We start from the raw sequence: 22,860 nt of genomic DNA, 5'->3' as shown, positions 1-22,860 counted from the left end.
CAACCTTATCCTTCCCAAGAGAATAGATATCATCAATAATAATTGGGTTGGATAATTTACCACTAGTGCATGAAGAAGCGATGTGACCTTTCTCACGACATAAGTAGCAACGTCTACTCTTCATTTTCTTCTCACTTGGTTTCTCAACAAGAGAGGCATTAACTTGAGTCTTCTTGGGAAGTGGCCTTTCTTCAACTTGAGGTTGAGCATGAGATTGAACTTGTGGCATCTTCCCTTGTTGCTTGTTACCAATGGCATTCTTCTTCAATGGGCAATATCTAACATGATGCCCTTCAATTTTGCACTTGAAGCAAATAATCTTGGCTGAATTCTTGACTTGTTTTTGGCCCTTCTTCTTGTTGCTCTTGGACTTCTTCTTCTTATTATTATTGGAGTTGAATCCAAGTCCACCTTTGTCATTGGGGGATTTTTGCACACTCAAGATATTGTTGAGTGTGGATTTCCCTTCATGACTCTTTTCCAAGTCTTTCTTCAAAGAAGTGACTTGGGCCTTGAGCTCTTTGATTTCCTCTACATGGTTAGTCTCAACACAAGTACTAGAGGAAGTATAAGCTTCATTGTTAGAGCAACAAGGCAAGGAAAGCAATTCATCACAAGATGTACCAACATTGTGAGTAGATGAATTACAAGGACTAGCACATGGCAATATAGTATTTTGACTAGAAGTGGTGCTAGTATCCACATGAGGCTCACTAGATGTTACCTTAACAATCATGGCCTCATGAGCTATCTTTAGCACATTATGGGATACTAGAAGATCGTCATGAGAGCTTGAGAGCTTTTCATGGCTTTCTTCCAATTTCCCATAATTGCTAGATAGCAACTCAAGTTGAGCCCGTAGCTCAACATTCTCCTTCAAAATGGATGCTTCACAAGTAATAGAGTTAGTAGCACAAGCATCATCATTAACAACAATAGGAGGGGGCGACTTAGCAAGATCTTTTAAATAAGAAGCTTCAAGTTGAGCATGAGATTCGGTGAGTTTGATGAGCTCACCCTTGATGACCCTTGAGCCATTTTCGAGGTGCTCAAAGTCCTCAAGGAGTCTAGCATGAGCAACTTCAAGCTTAGCATTTTTAGTTTTGAAATCATTAGCCACCTCAAGAGTTCTATCATGAGATTCCCTCACTCTAGATAATTCTAGAGCAAAAGTCTCCTCAGGAGATTCGGAGGTGGTTTGTTCATGTTCAAGAGCTTGAGATAGCTCTGCGATCTCATTTGCGTAATCACGCCCATGAGCTTCCATTTTCTCAATGGTGATCTCATGCTCCTCTAGATGATATTCCAACTCCTCAATGTATTTCTTGCCATCAATGGCAATGGACATTATTTCCATGAAGTTGGAACAAGCAATTTTATTTTTATGAAGAGCTTTAAAAATCATTTCCCCCTTAGTTTTTAAGGAGGCAACATTATCATTCTCTTCATCATTATCCTCATCATCATTAGCATCAACATCATCATCAAGAGACATATTGGGGTACAAAGTAGGACATACCTTTGACGCCTTAGCCATAAGGCAAAAAGCAATAGATGATGGTGTAGGATCCCTTGAGGCACCATTAAACACCACATCTTGTTCCATGGAGTGTTGGGTTTCCTCTACATTGTTAGCACAACAATTCGAGGAAATAGATGCATTTTTATCATGGCAACAAGACATAGCAAGCATATCATCATGAGATTTAGTCAAGAAATTTCTACATGATATGCAAGGACTATCAACACAAGCATGTGAAACATTTGGAGTGCTCGAAGTGTTAAAGCCCAAAGAAGGAGCATTGCAATAATATAGTGATGAAGGATCATCCACAATAAGCATACTATCATCATTGCAATGACCAACACTACTCACCATATCATTACCTTGTGGCAAACCACATGTAGATGAAGTAGAAGAAGTTGAGAAGACTATACGACCGGACATGGGGGGAGAACAATCATCGCCACAAATCTTGGACACACCATATTTATCTTGAAGCTTCGTCCACAACTCATGAGCATCTCGGAACGACATGAGTTGAAATAAAACTACATTACTCAAAGCATCGAACAGCACATTAGAAGCTTGAGCATTGAGATAAGAGTTTTTCTCATCCTCTAAACATAATCTTTGGGGATCCTTTGGAGGAGAAAAACCCATATCTACAATTCGCTCTAAATTTGGGTCCATGACCCTAAAGAGATTAAGCATGCGAATTACCCAAACATCAAAATTTGTGCCATCGAAACTAAGAGTGTCAAAGAATCCTAATCCCCTAGTCGACATCTTTACTCTCTAGGCGGTTAAGCCTAACAAAGAGAGACGAGGCTCTGATACCAATTGAAAGATCGTGGATGTCGCCTAGAGGGGGGGTGAATAGGCGTTTTAAAATAATTACGGTTTAGGCTTGAACAAATGCGGAATAAACCTAGCGGTTAATTTGTCAAGCACAAAACCTACAACAACTAGGCTCACCTATGTGCACCAACAACTTATGCTAAGCAACATAAACTACTCGGTGATAGCAAGATATATGACAAGAAACAATATGGCTATCACAAAGTAAAGTGCATAAGTAAAGAGCTCGGGTAAGAGATAACCGAGGCACGCGGAGACGACGATGTATCCCGAAGTTCACACCCTTGCGGATGCTAATCTCTGTTTGGAGCAGTGTGGAGGCACAATGCTCCCCAAAAAGCCACTAGGGCCACCGTAATCTCCTCGCGCCCTCGCACAATGCAAGATGTCGTGATTCCACTAAGGGACCCTTGAGGGCGGTCACCGAACCCGTACAAATGTCAACCCTTGGGGGCGGTCACCGAACCCGTACACTTTGGCAACCCTTGGGGGCGGTCACCGGTACCCGTCAAATTGCTCGGGGCGATCTCCACAAGCTAATTGGAGACCCCGACGCTTTCCCAGAGCTTTACACCACAATGATTGAGCTCCAAACACCACCAACCGTCTAGGGCGCCCAAGCACCCAAGAGGAACAAGCTCAAGGGTACCAAGAACCCAAGAGTAATAAGCTTCTCAACTTGTAACTTCCACGTATCATCGTGGAGAACTCAAACCGATGCACCAAATGCAATGGCAAGGGCACACGGAGTGCCCAAGTCCTTCTCTCTCAAATCCCACCGAAGCAACTAATGCTAGGGAGGAAAATGAGAGGAAGAACAAGAAGGAGAACACCAAGAACTCCAAGAACTAGATCCAAGGGGGTCCCCTCACATAGAGGAGAAAGTGATTGGTGGAAATGTGGATCTAGATTTCCTCTCTCTTTTCCCTCAAAAACTAGCAAAAATCCATGGAGGGATTGAGAGTTAGCAAGCTCGAAGAAGGTCAACAATGGGGGAAGAACACGATCTCAAAGGATAAGGTTCAATGGGAAAGAAGACCCCCTTTTATAGGAGCTCCCGAATCCAACCGTTATGCTCACAGCCCGCACAGAGCGGTACTACCGCTCCATGGAGCGGTACTACCGCTAGGGCGGTAGTACCCCTTCGAAACACAACAGCGACGAGGCAAAAAGGCCAGAAGAACCGTCGGAGTGGTAGTACCGCTTGACCTCACGGTACTACCGCTAGGGGTAGCGGTACTACTGCTAAGGGTAGCGGTACTACTGCTTGCGAGCGGTACTAAAAAAATACTTCTGTGTCTACTTCCGCTGAGCAGAACACGAGATTTTAGTCCAGAGCGGTACTACCGCTTAGGAGCCGCGGTAGTACTGCTCTGGAGCGGTACTACCGCTCAGGATCCGCGGTACTACCGCTCTGGAGCGGTAGTAAAAAACTACATCCTCTCTAGTCGCGGTAGTACTGCTGCAGCCTTTACCAAAACAGCCACAACTTCTGCAAACGGACTCCGAATTCAACGAAACCAAGTTTGTTGGAAAGCTAACGACCTAGGCTAACACAATCTTGATATAAATGTCAAGAATAAGCAAATGAGAAAAGTCCCATAAGAAAATGGTGAGAACCCTTCATCGGATAAGACCGGTAAAACCTCCAACACCAAAAACATCGTAGAAGACGCATGCGAACTCCATTTTCGATGAACTCAAGCTTGTCATCAAGATGACCATAAGCTCTAAGACTCACAAAGATAACCCAACAAGAACCAAGAAACATGATGCAAGGATGCAATGGTTTGATCTCTCTACTAACAATACGATCAAGCTACCAACTTGAGAGCCCCCCTTGATAGTACGGCAAACGATCCTATAACTCGGTCTCCCAACTACCACCACGAGACCGGTAAAATAGAAAAACTATCAAGGGCAAACCTTTGCCTTGCACATAGTCCACTTGAGTTAGATGAAGACGATCTTGACTCCCTAAAGTTGGACCACCTTTCTTGATTGCGTTGGCTCGATGAAGACTAGATGATTGCTCCCCCATAGTCCACTATGGGTGAGCCACTCTTAGGCACATCTTCACAAGTCCATTGACACCACAATGGATGGCAAGATTCAAGCACTTGATCTCTTCGTGATGCTCCACTTGAACTTGCACACGGCAATCTTGTTGACAATCACCACTTGATGTCATCCTTTCCATGGGTTGTATGATATCTGCCTCTTGACGCAAGCCCATGGACACGTACCTAACCCCACATAAAACTCTCACATAGACCATGGGTTAGTACACAAAGTGCAATGGAGAATGCTTACTATACCATGGGATCACTTTATCCCTCTCGGTACATCTTCTACGCTTTGTGAGTTGATCAACTTGATTCACTCTTGACTTAGTCTTGATCAACCTTGAATCTTTCCAACTCTCTTCATTTGGATGATGTCTTGAAGGTAAACATGAATGATCACACAATCTTCTTCTTCAAGACATGCTTGCAATAAGGTCAACACTCACATGACCAATCTTTGGATAATTCCTTAATAGCACCTTGGTCGACTCATAAACTCTTTGAAACACAATCTTCTTCTTCAAGACATGCTTGCAATAAGGTCAACACTCACATAACCAATCTTTGGATAATTCCTTAATAGCACCTTGGTCGACTCATAAACTCCTTGAAACCAACACATGGACTTCAAGAAAAGCCTATGGACAAATCCTTCAAATATAACTCAAGACAACCATTAGTCCATAGAGATCATCATCAATTACCAAAACCAAACATGGGGGCACCGCATGTTCTTTCAAGGGTCAAATCTCAAAAAAAAATCCAGACCAGGGTCAGATCCCGACTTTATATGGCAAAAGGGTCAAAACATGAAATTTTGCCACCAGGCATACCTTATCCATTCACTTTCGCTTGGGATGTTTGACTTTGACCGGTCAAACACGACTATGATGTACCAATCATGTATGAGTAATGTTTTCTAATAGCATCTCCAGCCGTTCGGCCCCCCATGGCACCGAAAAAGAGCGTCCTGGGGGTGCACCGATGATAAAATTGGTGCTGGGGTGGTCCGACACCCAGGGGTTACCCCCAGGTCGCCCCTAGGCGTCAAATTCAGCCCAGATTTTGGCCCAAATATGCTCAGAAACGGCCCGATAACTGCGTGAATCGGCCCATATTCGGCGCGGCTCGGCGGGTTTCGGCGTGAATTTTCGCAAACAAATAGGAATCAATTAGCTCCTCACATAGTTCGGTGTGTTTTCGGCTTGTTTCATCACATAAATCAAATAGTCCACTACAAATTATATTGTTTAACAAATAAAAACTCAAGTTTCATCTTCATTCCCGGCCTCGCCCTTGAGCCTCCATGGGTGGTCCACCAGATCGTGTTGCAGTTCTTGATGCACCTATGGGTCTCGGATCTCCTGACGCATATTGAGGTAGTCAGTCCAGTTTGCCGGTATCTGGTGATCAACTTGGGCAAGAGGACCCTGCAAGTAATATGGTTCAGTGTCAAACACTGGCTCTTCCTGCTCGCTCTCAATGATCATGTTGTGCAAGATGACACAGCAAGTCATGATCTCCCACATTTGATCTTTCGACCAGGTCTGAGCAGGGTACCGGACAACAGCAAATCGAGATTAGAGCACACCAAATGCCCGCTCAACATCCTTCCTGCAAGCATCCCGAATCTTCGTAAACCAGGCGTTCTTGCCTCCTGGCACAGGGTTTGAGATGGTCTTAAAAAATTTCGACCATCTCGGATGGATGCCATCAGCTAGATAGTACCTCTTGTTGTACTGCCGCCCATTGACCTCGAAGGTCACCGGAGGAGAATGACCTTCAACAAGCTTGGCAAAGACTGGGGAGCACTGCAGGACGTTGATGTCATTGTGAGTTCCTGCCATCCCAAAGAAAGAGTGCCAAATCCAGAGGTCCTGTGTGGCCACTGCCTCAAGCACCACACTGCAACCGCCTTTGGCGCCTTTGTACAACCCCTGCCAAAAAATGGATAGTTCTTCCATTTCCAATGCATGCAGTCGATGCTTCCAAGCATCCCAGAAAATCCTCTTACTTCATTTTGTGCTAGGATCCGAGCAGTGTCTTCCGCATTGGGTGTTCGCAAGTACTGCGGTCCAAACACTGCCACCACTGCCCTGCAGAACTTGTAGAAACACTCAATGGTGGTGGACTCGGCCATGCGCCCATAGTCGTCGAGTGAATCACCGGAAGCTCCGTATGCAAGCATCCTCATAGCTGTTGTGCACTTCTGGATCGAGGTGAATCCAAGTGCGCCGGTGCAATCCTTCTTGCACTTGAAGTAGCTGTCGAACTCCCGGATGGAATTTACAATCCGGAGGAAAAGCTTTCGGCTCATCCAATAACTGCACCGAAATGTTTTCTCACCGTGCAATGGATCGTCGGCGAAGTAGTTGTTGGGGAACATAGCAATTTCAAAAAAAAACCTACGTACACTCAAGATCATGGTGATGCATAGCAACGAGAGGGGAGAGTAATGTCCACGTACCCTCGTAGACCGTAAGCGGAAGCGTTATGACAATGCGGTTGATATAGTCGTACGTCTTCACGATCCGATCGATCCAAGTACCGAACGTACGGCACCTCCGAGTTCAGCACACGTTCAGCTCGATGACGATCCCCGGACTCTGATCCAGCAAAGTGTCGGGGATGAGTTCCGTCAGCACGACGGCATGGTGACGATGATGATGTTCTACCGGTGCAGGGCTTCGCCTAAACTCCGCGATGATATGACCGAGGTGGAATATGGTGGAGGGGGTCACCGCACACGGCGAAGGAGCGATCACGTAGATCAACTTGTGTGTCATGGGGTGCCCCCCTGCCCCCGTATATAAAGGAGGGAGGGGGAGGTGCGGCGGCCCCCAAGGGATGCGCCTGGAGGAGTCCTACTCCCACCGGGAGTAGGACTCCCCCCTCTTGCCTTGGTGGAGAAGGAAAGAGGGGAGGGAAAGAGGAAAGGGGGGCGCCCCCCCCCCTCCTTGTCCTATTTGGACTAGGGGGAGGGGGCGCGCGGCCTGCCCTGGCGGGCCCTCCTCTTCTCCCTTATGGCCCATTTAGGCCCAATAACCCCCGGGGGGGTCCGGTAACCCCCCGGTACTCCGGAAAAATCCCGGTTTCTCCCAGAAAGTTTCAGATATCCAAATATAGGCTTCCAATATATCAATCTTTATGTCTTGGCCATTTCTAGACTCCTCGTCATGTCCTGGATCACATTTGGGACTCCGAACAACCTTCGGTACATCAAAATATATAAACTCATAATAAAATTGTCATCGTAACGTTAAGCGTGCGGACCCTACGGGTTCAAGAACTATGTAGACATGACCTAGAACTATTCTCGGTCAATAACCAATAGCGGAACCTGGATGCTCATATTGGCTCCTACATATTCTACGAAGATCTTTATCGGTCAAACCGCATAACAACATACGTTGTTCCCTTTGTCATCGGCATGTTACTTACCCGAGATTCGATCGTCGGTATCCAATACCTAGTTCAATCTCGTTACCGGCAAGTCTCTTTACTCGTTACGTAATACATCATCCCGTAACTAACTCATTAGCTACATTGCTTGCAAGGCTTATAGTGATGTGCATTACCGAGAGGGCCCAGAGATACCTCTCCAATAATCGGAGTGACAAAACCTAATCTCGAAATATGCCAACCCAACATGTACCTTTGGAGACACCTGTAGTACTCCTTTATAATCACCCAGTTACGTTGTGACGTTTGGTAGCACCCAAAGTGTTCCTCCGGTAAACGGGAGTTGCATAATCTCATAGTTACAGGAACATGTATAAGTCATGAAGAAAGCAATAGCAATATACTAAACGATCAAGTGCTAGGCTATCGGAATGGGTCATGTCAATCACATCATTCTCCTAATGATGTGATCCCGTTGATCAAATGACAACTCATGTCTATGGTTAGGAAACATAACCATCTTCGATTAACGAGCTAGTCAAGTAGAGGCATACTAGTGACACTTTGTTTGTCTATGTATTCACACATGTATTATGTTTCCAGTTAATACAATTCTAGCATGAATAATAAAAATTTATCATGATATATAGGGAAATAAATAATAAATTTATTATTGCCTCTAGGGCATATTTCCTTCAGTAGTCTGAGTAGAGCATGCAGTAGCCTTCCAGACAATGTCGGTTCTTTGCTTTCACCCGCCCAAGCGCCGAGCCACCTCGGCACCGCTTCTCACTACTCACGAGTAGGCCGGCGAGGGCGGCGAGCACCATGAGATGCTCCTGCTCCTGGATGTCGACTTCGGCTTCCACATCCAGCAACGTCGCGAGCGCCTCCTCATCTTCGGAGTCCATTGCTGGGTCGGGCAATTCATCGAACACCTTATGGGCGAGGTGGGCGCAAGCCCGCCGGTGTACAGGCCCCTGCATGGTCGGAGCGTCGGAAAAGGTGCCGGGGCGGCGGCGAAGAGGCTGCCTCGGCGACGCTCCTTCTTTTTCTAGTCAGGAGCCAGTCTACCTAGCTGCGGCGGGCGGTGGTCAGCGCGGGATCGGCAAGGTGGCGGAGGGTGGCGGCCGCGCACGGGGGGCAGGAGGGCGAAGCTGGGTGGGTGGATTGACTTTTCGCCTGTCAATGTGGCCCAGGAGCACTTTTCGCTTGCGCCGGGTTCGGCCTGCGAGCGCCGGGCGCAAAAACGGCCCGAGCCAGCGGAATTCGGCGTCCTGGGGGCGCGACCGGGCCGTTTTTTCGGCGCCGGCACAAATAAATTGCCTGGGGAGGCCTTCCTGGGGGCGCGGCTGGAGATGCTCTAAGTAGTCAGACAAGTTAAATCATGCGCCTCGACACATTTTCTAGGGTTTCAAGTGGCGACGGCGGCGCACGGGGCGATCTCGGGGCACATCACTTGGGTTTTGGAAATCGCCGGCTTCCTGCTTCTCCGATTACCCAGATCCTAGCGGCGTGCTTGCTCGGGGTGATCAAGGGAGGACCTTGCGTCCTTACCCACCCTTGGCGGCCTCGCGGGAGAAGGGAACGGACCAGGGGTCGGGCTACGATGGCGGAATCTAGCGCCATGAGAGGTAAGAGAAACAGTTGAGCAGATGATGGATAGGTTGGATCTGACGGAGAAGGAGAAGGCGAAACTTGTCATTGATGATGAAGAAGAGATGAGGGGGGAGGAGCTGCATGCACTGATCGGGAAGGTGCTCCATAGGAAAGTTCTTCATGTTAACACTATTGGAGATGCTCTGCGCCCGGCGTGGGGCAAACCAAAAGGACTGTACTTCAGGCCATCTGGTGAGAATGTTTTTGTTGCTACTTTTGTGAACAAGTGGGACTGTGATCGGATCCTTGATAGTGGTCCATGGATTGTTGGTAAACATTGTGTGGTTTTGGAAAGCTTCAATATCAGGTCGCGTCCATCGGAATTGAAATTTGACAAACTCAAGATATGGGCGCGGGTGATTAATCTACCTTTCAATCTGTTGTGTCCGCCATGGCCAAGATGTATAGCAGGTATGGTGGGAAATGTTGTGACCCTGGATGCTGATGGAAAAGGATATGCTTTTGGAGATTGCCTCAAATTCAGAGTGTGGATTAGGGTGGATGAGCCATTGATGCGATGGGTGCAGTTGGAGAAGGCAAGGACTAAAGAAACTGAATTTTTTGATATTCAGTATGAAAACCTACCCTATTTTTGCTTCTCCTGTGGGCTATTAGGGCACGTAGAATTAATGTGTCCAACACCGGCAGGAAGAGATGAGTATGGGAGGGCACCGTACCATGAAGCCTTGAGATATATGCCGAGCAAGAGCAAAAGCTAGAATAGCGCACCAGCATACAGGACTGAGGATCCTCAGGACGGTGGAAAGAAGGATGCAGATCCAAGGGAGGAAGACGAGGCTGAACCTGGAGTGGAAGTAACCTCGCCAGAAAAAACAACCGGTGGCAGAGTTCGCAACATAGTCTATCAATTCAATGCCTGGGGCGGAAATACAAATGGTAGAGGAGGGCAGCGCACTGGGCGCGGTCATAATTCGGTCTACCATCGGGTTGAGATATGCAGGAGGGAGGAGGCAAAACTTTAATGCTGCAAGATAGTGAGACGGTGATCAGGAAGCAACAGAGTGAGGAGAATGAATCTTCAGGGTCCAAGGATTATAGTCGTGACTCAAAGAAGAAGAAGACAGATGAGGATGCTGCTAAGACTCTCGCGGAGGCTGTGCATCAGCCCCGCGGGTCGCAATGAATTGCTTATCATGGAACTGTCGCGGGCTTGGGAACCCAGAGACAGTTCGAGAACTTCACAGCCTTGTGAAGAAGGAAGGGCCCGCCTTGGTCTTCTTGTGTGAGACGAAGATCGAGGGAAGGAGAGTAAGCGATCTCACTACAAGGCTGGGATTTGAAGGTTGCTACCCAGTTAGTAGTGATGGTTTAAGTGGGGGTTTGGCCTTGTTTTGGTCAAAAGATGTTGATGTAACTCTCAATAATTTATCAGATCAACACATTGATGTAATGGTTAGAAACATTGGGGTGACAATAAGGTGTGGCGGTTTACAGGGTTCTATGCTAATGCTAGACGTAGTGAACGCGCCGAGAGCTGGACTTTGTTACGTTGGCTCAAATCTCAGAGTGATGTGTCGTGGTTATGCGGTGGAGATTTTAATGAAATAATAAATAATTCTAAGCACTTTGGAGCTCATGATTGGCCAGAATGGCAAATGGAGGGATTCCGTGAGTGCCTTGATGATTGTGAATTGCAAGACCTTGGTTTCCAAGGAGTCCCATTCACATGGGATAATATGCAACATGGTGACTCGAATGTGAAAGTACAGCTGGATCGTTTCCTTGCGAACCCAGCTATGATGTGTCTATACTCGGCATCTTTCGTGAAGCATGTACCTACACCTAAGTCGGATCACTGTTTGCTTGCGGTGAAGATGAAGAGGGTAGCTGTAGATGAGGCTGGGCATGGACGCCGTTTTATGTATGAAGAAGCTTGGAAACAGGAGGAGACATGATGCGACAGTATTATAGGGATAGCGTGAGGGGGCAGGTTTGCAAGGTCTGTAAGGCATAGATGAAGCCCTCTCAGCCATGCAAGTTCACCTAACGGACTGGAAATCTAAAAAGTTTGGGGACATTAAAAGGAAGATAAAGAAGGTACGAGAGGAATATGAGCAAGAACGGTCGCAATCCCTTTTCAGGGGACCGATGCGGAAGGAAAAGGACTTGGCCCGCCAACTCTCTGAGCTGCTGCATAAGGAAGATATTATGGCTCGACAAAGATCGAGGGCGGACTGGCTACGAGCGGGGGACCGAAACACGAGCTTTTTTCAGGCACGTGCGGCAAATCGCAAAAGCAGAAACCGCATCAGCATCCTACGCGTTGCTGATGATTCGGTGTGTGAAACCAAAGAGGAAATACATGCCGAGGTGCAGCAGTTTTATACTAGTCTGTACACTGTGCAGGAACACACTGATATTGAAGCAGTCCTTCACCATGTTCCACACAAAATCACAGAAGCTATGAATGCACAACTAATGAAGCCGTATGTAGAGGATGAAGTGAAGGTTGCGCTCTTTTCTATGGGGCCTACTAAGGCGCCTAGAAGTGACGGATTTCATGCTGGTTTTTACCAGCAGCACTGGGACCTGGTAGGTCCGGATGTTACAACGGCTGTCCTCGGTTTTCTGAATGGGGGACAAATGCCAGAATTAGTGAACAGCACGATAATTGTACTTATACCCAAGGTGAGAAACCCACAGAATATCACTCAGTATAGGCCAATTTCATTGTGCAATGTTCTCTACAAAATCTGCTCCAAAGTATTGTCTAACCGTTTGAGGGAGTTACTAGATGAGATAACTGCAGAGGAGCAGAGTGCTTTCGTCCCTGGATGACCTATTACCTACAACGTCCTAGTAGCCTATGAGTGCATCCACTCCATGAAGAGAAAGAAAGGAAAGCAAGGATGGTGTGCGGTCAAAATTGATATGATAAAAGCCTATGATAGAGTAGAATGGGCTTATCTGCAAGGAATAATGCAACAACTTGGGTTTCAAGATGAATGGATCTCACTTGTCATGTGGTGTGTGACCACCGTAAGGTTTCAGGTAAAGGTTAACGGTGAGCTTTTACCGGCCTTTTCACCCTCAAGGGGGTTTCGTCAGGGAGACCCAATCCCCCCCTATTTGTTCCTCCTCTGTGGGGAGGGACTTTTGTGCATGCTGCAAAATTATGATGGATGATGGATTGATAGGGGCATCAGAGTGAGCTATTCTGCCCCATGGATCTCACATATTTTATTTGCAGATGATTGCTTGATCTTCATGAAAACTGATGCTCGGAGTGCCGCTAGACTGAATGGAATTTTGGAACAGTACAGCTTGGGCTCCGGGCAAAGTGCAAACAAGATGAAGAGGTATGTCTATTTTAGCCCTAATAGTGGCACTTCAGTTAAGAGGGGTGTCAAGGATGCACTCCAAATACAGCGGGAAGCCATGTCAGAGAAGTACCTTGGCCTGCCAACGACTGCAGGAAAGATAATTGAGCTACAATTTGAGCATATCGATGAATGGTCAAGGGCAAAGGTGCAAGGATGGTGTGAGAGGAAGATGTCATGTGCAGAAAGAGAAGTTCTTTTGAAGTCTATAGTTCAAGCTCTACCGGCCTACTCTATGAGTTTCTTTTGAACTCATAAAAGGTTTGTGCAAGAAACTGACGACAAATATGTCAAAATATTGGTGGGATGGGTCACTAGACATAAAAGGAATGCACTGGCAATCGTAGGATAAGATGTGCATTGCAAAATCAAAGGGAGGACTCGGATTCCGGGATCTTGAGACCTTCAATGATGCGATGTTAGCCAAACAAGCATGGAGACTCCTTGAAAATCCAGATAGCTTGTGTGCTCATGTTCTAAAGGGTAGATATTACCCCAATGAAAATTTCCTCATTGATGGGTGTCCCGCAAGTGCATCAAAAACCTGGAAGGCAATCATCAAAGGGAGGGAGATGCTAAAACGGGGGCTCATTAGACGAGTGGGGGTGGAATAACTACTGAAGTTTGGCATGATCAGTGGATAGAAGGAACCAAGGCCATGAAACCAATGGGGTCACTAAAGCCAAACTCCATTCAGCTAGTTTCAGACTTGATTGATCCGGTGACAAATCAGTGGGACGCGGACACCATTCGGAGTGTGTTTTACCCACCGGATGCGGATGCAATTCTATGCATGCCGAGACCACGTAGAGTGGGAGCGGATATATGGGGCATGGGCTTGGGAGAAGTCTGGCCTCTTCACTATCAAATCTGCATATCGACAAACAATGAACCTCAAGCTACATACTACTGAGGCAGTGGGATCCTCTAATGGAGATGAAGCAGTATGGCGGTCGCTATGGAAGCTGAATGTCCTTCCCAAGATCTGGGTGTTCTGGTGGCACGTGCTAAAGGAATTCTTACCGTGCTATGGGGAGCTTTGATGCCATCATATCAAGCAGCTACCACACTGCCCAATGTGTGGGAACGACAATGAAACTTTGTTTCATACCCGGATGGTCTGTGATCATGCTCGGGGCTTCTGGGAAGCAGCTGAGCGATTCTTTGGTATTACAATACCGCATCTCAACCCGCTGACATGGTCGCTTGACCTTTTAGAAGATCGGATTTTCCGTAAGGATGAGGCGGCTATAATGATCACGGTAATGTGGGCTGTCTGGCACTCAAGGAATAGCTACACACATGGTGAAAGAGAATACCAACCACGACAATCCATGATTACCATTGAAGAGATTGTCCGAGCCTTGGAGATACCAAGGAAGGATGAAGTTCCGGTTGTGGTTAGCCCGAGATGGCAACCTCCAGAAGAAGGGTGGATTAAATTCAACACGGATGGAGCAACGAATTTTGAGCGAGGCAGAGGTGGAGTAGGTTTTATCACACGTGATCATCATGGCTCGTTTGTGAGAGCGGGTTGCACACGGTATGAGGGTATCATCGACCCTCTGTCCATTGAACTCCTCGCGTGTAGAGACGCGCTATCTTTGGCGCTTGGGATGGGACTCCAGCAGGTGGTGATCGAGACAGACTGTCAGGAGATACAACGTCTTTGGGAGATACCACAGAAGTCTGCCGGATTCCACCTTGTAAAAGAGATGAAGTACATGAGTGCTCTGTTCCAGGGATTTAAGCTACGGTTTTCCAGTCGCCATACAAACTTGGTGGCTCACCGCTTAGCTAGGCTAGCTGTAAATCATTCTATTACTCAACAATTGTATGAGACAATCCCTGGCTGGCTGACTAGTTTCCTACAGTCAGACATGCTAGCGCCTGATGAATAAAGTGCCAATGGGCGTTTAGCTTCAAAAAAAATTTGTTATGGTTCGTTTACGTCTATATACCTACTAATAAAAACACTCTTGCTAAGTCTCAGTCGATACTATATGGGCAATGCTACGCGTCCGTCGGGTGATAAACCGATAAGATCAGCCGCCTCGGCAACCGTCGGATGCCGCCCGAAATAGCCGTCCGATCTACCGTCCCAGCCAACTGGGCGCCTTCGCAACAGGTAGCTTGTTGCGCTCGTGGCTTTGCAACAAGGACCTTATTGCGCAGGTCCACTTAGACGACACTACTGCCACGCCATGGTTTGTTTGCCTCGGCCATGGAGCTCCGTGGCTGCCGGAGTAATCGTGCCTCCTCCGACCCAGCACCCCGGGCATCTGCCGCTATTCCAGGACGACAACTATGAAGTCTCACGCCGGACACTCCTCTGGCGATTTCTGCAACGAAGCTATGTTTCTGAAACATGCGTCGTGTTGCAATGCTTGCCCTCATACACCCTGACGCGGGGCACTCATGCAACGCTTTCTGCAACCGGGGCTACGTTTATGAAACAATACCCTTGTTGCATAAGAGAAAATATTCATCGTCAAACCATTTTCCTTGTTTTTGAAATAAGATCTCTGTTGCAGAAACTTTCTGAAACTAGACCCTGTTGCCGAAAGAAAAACTTCACTGCCAATCACTTTTTTTCTTTCTAAAACAACATCTCTATTGCAGAAAACTTCTGAAACAAGATGCTTATTGCAATAAGTAAATAAAACATAGATGCACGGGACTTGTCGTCGGTGCGAGCGCTCGATCAAAATCAATCCGACAGCTACGCAGGCGGCGGATGTTGTGTGTGCATCACCGGCTGAAGATTAGCGTTCTCCATACTATATCCATAAGATTTTACGTTGACACCCGTGTAAAATTTTCTTTTCAGTTTTTTCTTTTTCTCTTTAGCATGTTATGTCAGTTGACTGAGACCTAGCCACACCCTAATAAAAAAGAGGTAATATTCTTTTTTTGGTCAAGAGAGAGGATCAGACGGTGTCTCTAGAACCTCCTCGACCTGCTCACAACCTGTATTCGTGCGCCCATTGACGGGAGGGCAGCACCTAGGCAGAACTAGCCTACGCTGCATCGAAATAGAGCAACTGGCCATCAACATCAGGGACGATGACCGGGGAAAAGATCCCTTCAAAGGCGAGACGGCGCCGCGGGGTAGCTGGAAGGGCCGCAGGGAGATGGACGACGCTGGGGTGGCCCACTCCGGGAGGGGTTGGTTGGGTATCGAGCTTGGGGGAGGAGGGCGCTCAGACTAGCCACAATGGAGAGTAACATACACATATCCCTAGACTGTGTTACTATTTCAATAGTGAGTAGTAACATAAGTGTGGTAACATGCAAAACTTCATTTATTAGGTTATAGACTCATGTTGCATTGGGAGATGTGATGTTACAGTAACTAGCTAAGTTACTAGTACTACATTTCTCCTCATTAACTCATTGCCACATAAGCAAATTTACTGAGTTGTACTCAATGTTACTACCGAAGTTACTTCCACTGTGGCTAGTCTCGTGACATAGGCGTTGTAATTTGATTTTGCCGCGGTTGGTGGCTCTACGCGTGACTGTGTTTGGCAGTGCATTCGCATCGTCGGGTTGTGGTGATTTCACCTATGTCATCGACAGAAAGGATTTTTAGATACTCAGAATTATCGTTATGCATTTCCATAAGATATCCAAAATTCGAGTTTAATATTCAGTCGGAGAGTTCTTGGTCTGGTTTGAGCCCACGTTTCAACCCGGGTAAATGTCACGTGCCTGGGTGCCTGCGGCGATGGGTTGTGCTCGTACCAGATGAGGCGCGCTTGCAAATAATGCAAAGTAGTCGACCACGTGCACGTAGTGCTGGAGCTTGGCCGTGTAGTCGCCGGCGTTGTCTTCCTGCACTAGCGCGGCCGCGTGATCCTTCATGGCGCCGTACATTTTCGTCTAACCTCGATCGATCACCACGAGCTGCAACTCCGAGAAGAGAAAGCAGCTGGAGGAGAACGAGAACGAGAACGTGACAGACTCGTGTGGTGTCGCCGTGTCGGGCGACGGCTCGGTCCGTTCACTTTTGAGATCTCGCCCATCCCAACGCGTCGTCACACGCAGCGAGTTAACGAACAGCGAAAATATAACCCGTAACAGTGGGCCGTGGAAGCATATGCTGCCGTGGTATTCTTACCGGGCCTCTTTTGAAGCCCAATCGAACGAGAGACGCAGGGATTCTCTTTTCGTTTAGTACCACCTCGCTGGCCGAGAGCGGAGAAGAGGGAGAGGTAGCTATAAGAGGAGAGGGAGGGGGACGTTGCAAATCATATCTTTCTCGGCCTTTTGGCTAAGATCAAGTGTAGTATCTGTTCTTATCAGTTTAATATCTGATATGTGGGTCATGTGCCCACAACGATATTAAATTTATTTTTTATGGGGAAGGGTCCATCACAGTGGCTTGCCACTTGGGCCCTTGGGTGTCGCCTGGGCGTTGCACTACAGCCCAGACAGGCGCACCCCAACCAATACTAATTTGAAAGCTTGAATTTTACCTTAGAATTCACCTGCTGCAGTTAATACAGAATCACCTTTTCTCTCAAATAGCTGTAGCACTGGACGCTGCCAGTTACCCTCTATAATAAGAACAGAAAAAACCTCGCTCACCATACAGCAGCCGTCCATGTGAAAAAGTCATGCTTGCCAAGGTAAATCTTGGAGAGATTGTGACCCTGGCTTCTGTTAGTTGTCACCCCATAACATTCTCAAGCATAACTTAAAGTTTGAGACCGACAATCCCAGAGATGTGCAGTAGCAGTCATGACATTATTTACATAAAGTCATCGGGAACTAAACACGATGAGCGGACACAAGTTTTAAAAGCATTTGTAACATTATACTCCCTCCGTCCTAAAATTCTTGTCTTAAATTTGTCCAAATACAGATGTATCAAGTCACGTTTTAGTATTAGGTACATCCATATCTAGACAAATCTACGACAAGAATTTTGGGATCGGAGGGAGTAGTACCTAGGAATGAGTTTCATGTTTGTGTCACCTCATACTGGTGGCAGATCCTCAACGGCGTGTCTTCCGAAACTGGCCTCTCATCAGACCAGAGCTCCATCTTCAGATCACTAGTTCCCCAATGCACCAAACATTTGCTAACCTGACGGTGATCGAAACGATTTACCATGCTCAGTCCTGAACACTTATCCACCAGCGTCCACTCCCCTGATCAATGAGTTTGCCAGAAGACCGGAGAGTGGATTAAAGAATCAGCATAAACATTACGAGTGTCCAGGATGGCAAGGCCAAAGATGTTGGTCAGGCAACAAGAAACTTGAAACATTGTGCAGTGACAGATATTTACCGTTCGGTCGGAGGCCTCCCTCGAGTGTCACTTCTCCGGAATCTAAAGAGATCTCTTGCGTTGAACCATTGATGGCCGTGAAAGCAACAACGGCCGCAGTAGGGTGTAGAAGCGTAAAAGTGGGACGGACTCGCAAACAGACCAACCTTCAGAGGAGAAAACATATACATCGATGAGTCATAATTAGGGCTGGCAGAAGAAGTTTTACTATCGGACAAAGCATGTTGACATTAGCCCGGACTAGAGATGTTACTGTGTTATTTTAATGAAACTGTTCAGGTTCAAAAGTTTTTTTTCTGAAATATTGTCAGGTTTAAAAGTGGAAGATAGAGGATGTGGTGAATCAGGGTTCGAAACCCAGGCCGGCTAGGAGGCACAGCTGCGCTCCAACCACTGGGCTAAGTGTTCACCCAACCATGCTTGCCTCTTATGTGATCAAGACGATGAGACAATCTCATATCTTTTGACAAGCTGCCATTTTGCTATGAAGGTTTGGTTCAGGTTACATTCCCAGGTGGATGTGCAGGATATCACTCTGTCCCCTGACAAGAATCTGAATTACTAGCACTCACCTTGAGAATCCACCAGAGCCAGGCCCAACACTTCTTGCTTGAATGCTAGAGTCAATCTGGAAAATCTTGGGATTGCCTTTCAGAATAGATATGTGGCGTTGAAGAACCAGTCCACCCCCAATATCTCCTTCCAGACAAATAGATTCCTCCACGCATGATTGCTCCAGATGCCCCCTGCAAATTTCTATCAACAGTTACTGTATAGCTAAAACTAGAACTCCACACAAACTAATCACTTGACAGGCCAAAGCATATCAATATAAAAAATGAAATATAGAAATCGGTATACGATGATGATTTATTTTACCTAATGATCTTGTACTCTTCTGTGCAGCCAGCAGACCTATATTCAGTCCCACTGTACTCCTCATAACCATGAATTTCAATTCTGCTATGCAGCCACTGGGAATCTAGAGAGAGCCAGAGACCAAGTACATGTGATACTTAAGCTAATAAGAAAATATTTTTCGGACATATTTACAATCAATGAAGCATATACACGGACTCCATCCACATTACTCAAATTATAAAGTATCTAAGAAACTTCAAAAACCAATAAAAACTGCCTCAAAATTCTCTATTTAAAATCAATGAACTTCAAAACCAATGGACTTCCTATTTTGTGATGCCTTAAAATTCTCTATTTAGCAAACAACATAGCCTACTACTATTGACACACAGACATCACAAAATAATACTCCCTCCGTTCCTAAATATTTGTCTTTCTAGAGATTTCAACAAGTGACTACATACGGAGCAAAATGAGTGAATCTACACTCTAAAATATGTCTATATACATCCATATGTGGTCACTTGTTGAAATCTCTAGAAAGACAAATATTTAGGAACGGAGGGAGTAGAAGTCTATTGATCATATAGCACCAAAGAAGCATACCAGAAGGAAGATGAGTCATCGAAATAATACGGCCGCCAATCCATGGTACAATCTTAAGAAACCAGTCCCCACTCTTCAAAACAATAGGTGTTTTTGAGAGCTCAGCGCCTTGCTGTCCTGATGACTCGTCCATATCAGGTATAGGACGAATTGTCTCTGTACAACCATTCCAAGATACCAAAGCAGGCCAAGTTCAGTCAAATTGAACTATAGTTATAGTAAGCACTTCAAATATAAACTACTATAGTCATAGATACATACTTAAGCGTTCCTTGAGATCAAGTTCAGTTGTTGCAACCAAGCTGGACACTTCAAACTCAGAAGGCATCGTACAATGCACATCTTCACCATCCACACCACGTGAACTTATCTGAGTTCACAGAAATAATAAATTAAGTCCTTACTGCAGAAAAAAAATGTGATAAAAACAAAATGCAACGAATATACATACCATAGCACCTCCACCAAGCAAAATACTTATGTTTAAGTTACGGTTTGGTCTCTTCCAGGATCCTTCGGTTTTCAGAACTTTCACAGAAACCACTGATGAGTGGACTTCGGCAGATAGTCTCCCTGTGTGAACCCGTATCCATCCCCGGCATCCTCGAACAAGACTCCTTCTGCTTTACCTGTAAAAAAAGTCATACATGGTGAAGAACAGAAAGTATGCACACCATATGACAATGCTTAAATCAGTATCTTCAACACAGAAAACTGGCTAAAAATGCAGTGCAGAATTCTGTTATTCTATTTGTTTGAGCACATGGGAGTACTTGCTAAATCACACATTACTAATAGTAACATGGTCAGATCTTCACAAAGGTATAAGAGATGTATAATTATGAATGTCATTAAACATAAACACCTCACGATAGACCACAGATCACAAACCCAAGTTACCTCAGGCAAAGTTACAGAAACGTACCATTTTCATCCAGTGCAACAAGTAGTGATAAATTGTCCTCTAAACTTGCTTCACCAACATGCTGAATAGGAAGGCCTACAGGAAGTATTGCTCCACCTCTTAAATACAGCATCGGCAGATCCTATATTATCAGTCATAAAGAAATAAAAATTAGTTCCAGAATAGCTTTCTAGGAAGCACAATAAAAGTCTACCAACCAACTTACGGGGTGTGAATCTCCAAAATCAAAAGGTAACCAGATGCCATTTGGCAACTTATGTGCACATTCATGAGCTCCTTTATCAGGTAAAGTGCTGCCAAAAGACCGGAAGTTTTGATGTCACATAGAAGAATAGAAAAATATACAGATGACACATCATTATGGCCACTGGTTTCTCTATTTTTAAAGGGATGACAGAAAATTTACATTTTTTAGTGAAGGGTGAAGAACATATTGGCATTACACACAAAATTCTACCGACACACAATAACATGCAAGCTCATGCATACAAGGAAATCTTGGTTTCCAGGATAACAAAGCAAAGAGGTACGTTGTGACCTCATTGATGTGATACCATTACCTTGCACAAACTAAAAGTGGCCCCAGGAGAAACGAAGTCTCAATTTTCCTCAGTTCCGTATCTTGTGGATCTACAACAAAGTAATGAATAAGATTTTGTATTACATAACAAAACTCATCCAACTATCTACTATCTGCCACACCAGTGAGGAAGAACATAAATACTTTTTCCGTGTCTAGTCCTGAATCATAACATTCAATGACTGCCATTTTCTGGGAGCCTGTTTCGATGGGAATTTCACAGGTTTCATATAGGAACAACACCATTTCCTGCAAACTTTATGTGAAATTACTGTGTTCCAACTTCCAAACATGCCCGTGTCAAAGTAGTGCAACCACCAATCTTCATTTTATAGACGTACACCTAGAAAATACAAGAGAATGCGGACATGTTTTCCTACATCCCATTTATTGCTAAAATCTACAAACATATTAGCCAACTTAGACCATGGGTCTCTCCCACTTCAATATATTTTAGTGAATAGTAAGACGGCCATTATTACCAGCAAAGAAAAGTGGCGCAGCAACTGGAGTACCCTTCTTATGTGAAACATAAAACAGAGTGTAGATGTGTAGCAGTAGCCGATACCGCCTCAGTAACGCGAGACGACAAACTTCCTCACACTGAAATATGCATTAACTGTCAGAAATAGCTAGTAGTATCTCTATTAAAAATTAACGACGCTAAAAAGCATCGGAGGACCTTCATATATGAATAAATTAGAATCCGTAAAACGTCGGCACAATATATTACTAAATGAAAAGGATTCTTCGTAATATGTTATATGCACAGTACTCCCTCCGTAAATAAATATAAGAATGTTTAGATCACTAAAGTAGTGATGTAAACGCTCTTGTATTTCTTTACAGAGGGAGTAGTATACAAGTTTAGGAAGGGAAAAAAGAGTTGTCCTCAGAGTGCATAAACCATAAATCATTTGTCTGGCTAAATGACTTACATAATAAAATGGAGGAAATGTTGTATGAAATGTATGTTAATCTCATGAACAAGGAAGCTCTCCTGTAGATTTGACTCATATACTAAGGAAAAAATAATGGACATATGCACCTTATGTACCAAAATGTAAAGTATAAGAAACAAGCAAAGACACTGAACCTTCTAGGAGTGCAACAAGGTTTTGTTTGTGTGCATACACATTGTAGCTGAGGGACATGAAACACACAAACAATACCTCTTCACCAAAGGACCATGGCTCATGATCAACGGTTCCAGCTTCAGAATGGCCACGTGAGAAAGGAAACAACGCACCCACTCCCATCCATCTTCCAAAAAGTCTTGGAGTAGCATTTCCAGCAAAACCACCAATATCAGGACCCGACAGCGGCTGACCGCTCAAACCCTGATTGGATATAACCACATTATTGATTCCTAGAAGTGTATGATTATCATACCCAGTAATGGACAATTTGATGGTTTTAATTTTTTGATGTCAACATATTGAAATGATTTGCTTGAAGTAATCAGAAACAAGAAACAAGCTTGTAAAGTTGCAATGAAAGTAAAATTAAAAGAACAACGGAAATTTGTAACTAATACAGGAGACAATGCGATTGAGAACGTTGCTTTAAGATCACAAGACTGTGGTCACGGTACAATCAAATCACAGGATTAATGGTGTGTTCATCTGTCCACTCAAACAATTGAATACACTTCTGTTTTAAGATGAATTGGGTAAAAAATGATACTTCCTCCGATCCAAATTAATTGTCTCTGATTTAGTGTAAATCAATGAAAATTAATATGGATCGGAGGGAGTAAA

At 45.3% G+C, this 22,860-nt stretch overlaps 1 non-coding gene and 1 pseudogene across 1 annotated transcript; one reads left to right on the top strand and one right to left on the bottom strand.

Moving 5' to 3' along the window:
• The first annotated feature begins 17,085 nt into the window (after nucleotides 1–17,085).
• On the top strand, nucleotides 17,086–17,281 carry LOC119342266. Its single transcript, XR_005165500.1, has one exon. It is a non-coding gene; the product is annotated as a U2 spliceosomal RNA (small nuclear RNA).
• Nucleotides 17,282–17,502: 221 nt separating this feature from the next.
• The window catches only part of LOC119338869, a 15,037-nt pseudogene continuing 9,679 nt past the window's right edge, over nucleotides 17,503–22,860 (bottom strand).

This window comes from Triticum dicoccoides, chromosome 7B (genome assembly GCF_002162155.2).
Source record: "Triticum dicoccoides isolate Atlit2015 ecotype Zavitan chromosome 7B, WEW_v2.0, whole genome shotgun sequence".
NCBI classification, from domain to species: Eukaryota; Viridiplantae; Streptophyta; class Magnoliopsida; order Poales; family Poaceae; genus Triticum; species Triticum dicoccoides.
This window is presented reverse-complemented; position numbering and strand designations above follow the sequence as displayed.